Source organism: Apium graveolens, chromosome 4, assembly GCF_009905375.1.
Source record: "Apium graveolens cultivar Ventura chromosome 4, ASM990537v1, whole genome shotgun sequence".
NCBI lineage: Eukaryota > Viridiplantae > Streptophyta > Magnoliopsida > Apiales > Apiaceae > Apium > Apium graveolens.
Window position 1 is genome coordinate 107,462,420 of NC_133650.1, and position 3,314 is coordinate 107,465,733.

Consider the following 3,314-nt stretch of genomic DNA (forward strand, 5'->3'; position numbering starts at 1 on the left):
TGTGGAGAAACCCAAAGGTTGAAGAGTCAACCTGGGAGTTAGAAAGTGATATGAGAGAAAAGTACCCTCATTTGTTTTCTTAGGAGATTTTGAGGACAGAATCCTTTTAAGGGGGGTAGGATGTAATATCCGGAATATATCGTGTAATTATTTTTGCTATTAAATAATTATTATTTTTGTTCAGTATCTGTTCTGTGAATTAATTGTTAAGTGTTATCGGTGTTTAGATATTTAAAAATATTATTAATTGAGTATTTTTAATGTTTATATGTCCAAAATAAAATATAGATAATTGTCATATCTTCCAAATTATTTTTATGTTGATTTATTGATTTATAAGGATCATATGAAATTTAAAAAATCTTTTTCCGGGTATTTAAAATCTATTTTATAAAAACGGGAACCAACCGCCGTCACCCGTTGTTACGTTTTTGGAACCCGAAACTCTTCCGAGAACTCCTTCCTAACCTAATAATAATATTCCGAGCATATTCCATGTTTCGACTTTTTCGACCCGGCGTACGGTTTGTTCTGCGCGGGTCCTGGCGCAACATTTTCGATACAATATTCGTTTCGGTAAATCAATAAAACCCGTATTTTCGATAAACGGAAGCTTTTTATTAAATTACCCCAATTATCACTTCGTAATACGTGTAACCAGGCGCTGAGACCAAGACCGCAGTATAAATTGTACTGGTTTGGATTATTATCCCGAAAACCGATACCGTTTGGATCAGTTTTTATAAATAAACATAACATTTTATATCCGGAATGATCCAACGGGATACTAATTTTCCGTAATTATAAATAGCCTTTTACCGTATTTTATTTCGTATCAAAATCATTTGCAGACAGATAATTATATAATTTTACAGAGAAAAATCATATATTCATAAATCTTTCTGAGAATCAAACTACTATTTGGAGGTGTTATTGAAATCTGCTCGGGAAGCTCTAGTAACCAAAATGGAGGTCTTGAAGAGCTCTATCAGATTCCATAACCTGTTTTACTGCAGAATCAAAGGTTAATTTTACATATTTTTATTAAATTTTGAATTATTTTGATTAAAAATATGAATTTTTGTTCGGATGATTATTTGTATGATTTGATGATTGCATGTTGTAGAGCTTGTTTTCCTGATGATATTGATATATTATACGTCTGATTTGGAGTTCAATAACATGTTCAAATTTGAGTTTGATTTTCGAATTTCAAAATTAGGGTTTATAACCCGTATGAATGTTTTCAATTGAAATTTGGGGGTTTTTGATTCAGGGGTTATTAGCTGTTGATTTATAGTGGGTTGTGTTCCTTATGAAATTTGCAATCGATTGGTATACAGCTCGTTAACAGAGGATTAGTGAATTGAAGAGAGTTGTGTTTTTAAGTTTTACGATGTTCGCCGGAAACCGGCGATGTTCTTGGCCAATTTCCGACCAAGTCTGGGGTTATTGATGAATTTTGATTGCAGATATAGATTCCTGGTATTGTGTAGTATTGATCTGGAGCTTGTGGTGGTGGGAGGATGCCGGAGTCGAGTTCTCCGGCCACCCCCGACGTTTTCCGGCGACTGGACTGCAAAATTGCAGTTTGGTCCCTGTACTTTTGGAAATGATGAAGTTAGGTCCCTGAGGTTTCCAGAATTTGCAAAAATAGGATTCATGTTTTAAAAATATTCAAAAATCATATTTCCTATTTATTTTTATTATAAAAATTTATTTTTAATTTCTGAAAATTCTAATAATTAGTATTTTAATTCCGAAAATTATTTTTAATTCAAAAATAAATCTAAATTACTTAGTTAATTAATTTCAGTTAATTTCTAATTGATTAATTGGTCAATTAATTCTAAAATTAATTGATTAATTGATTTAATTAATTATTAATTGATTTTAATTAATTATTTAATTAGATTTAATTATTTAAAAATGATTTAAAAATTCCGAAAAATAGTTTCGAGCTTTAAAATATTATTCTAAATTATTTTCAAGGCTCGATAATTATTATAAAATTGTTTCGGAACCAGAATTGGTCAACCGAACTCTGTTTATTAATCCGAAATTAATCCAACGGCCCGTTTTAATCCCGAAAAATGTTTTAAAAATCATTTTAAATACCAGAAAGCCTATTTATGATCCAAAATGTCTTTATAAATGATATGTCATTGATTATGTGATGTATTATGTGTTATATGTGATATGTTGGTTAACTGTCGGTCTATATATTCGGTGTTTACTTGATTATTGTATAACTTTCAATCCGTTAATCGGATTTGGGTGAAACGAAGGGTAGATAAAAGTATGTGTTGAATAGAATTCTATGAGTCGATTATTGATAGATACTTATGATATATGAGCAGAAGAGGCAAGACGTAGGAAAGGGAAACAGGTAGTTGAGGAGTTAGACGATTGTGATTGGAAGCGAGTGCAGTGTAGTAAGCTAATACCAGACAAGTGTTCTGAACTTTCTCGAGATATTGTAGTATTTGATAGTCTTGTTGATATTGCAAGTGCTTTGAAGCACTGAAACCCAAACCCTGATTCCAGTTATTGCTCTTGAGCCATGAACCTTATTCTTTCTAAGCCATTGATTATTGTATACCCCAAACACGAACCACAAATCTACGATACTACTCCACAAATACATGCAAACTAAAAACCAAACACTGAACTGAATTACTTATATACTCAACCCATTGTATTTTATGCTTTGAAAGCCCAAATCTTTGAAACCCTGAAATGTTGATTCTTTTGTTATCCAATTCTTTCATTACCCAGCATCCAAGCTTTGAAATTACTTTATTAATCCTTACAAGGATTGAAACCCTTTCATTGTTAAACACTCATTGCTGATAATGATTCTTGTTATTGTTTATTATTGCTTATTCTGTTATTATGTTAGAATTGGATTGTATTTATAAAATTGTGGACCAGATTCGTGGTCAGACCATGTTAGGTCCCAATTTGTTTGTAGAAGGGGGGGGTTGAATACAAACAGTACCGAATAATCGAATTAAATGCGGAATAAAAAATGTGAAACAAAATTCAAGTTAAATAAAAATATTATTAAACTTGAAAGGTGTTGCAACAACTATATCGATTACAAGGAATTAATCTCAAATTAATTATCACAAATTTAGAATAAATTCGACATGAACTTTTTCTATTTTTGCAATAATTAGAATCAAATGCTAAACGCGATTTGAGATTAAGTTCTAGGGATTTTAATCCGCTAGATTGTTACACAAGAGCAAGATAAAGATTTCTAGTGGATTGGATTTAACTTTACAATCTAGAAATTTAATCTTGAAGTA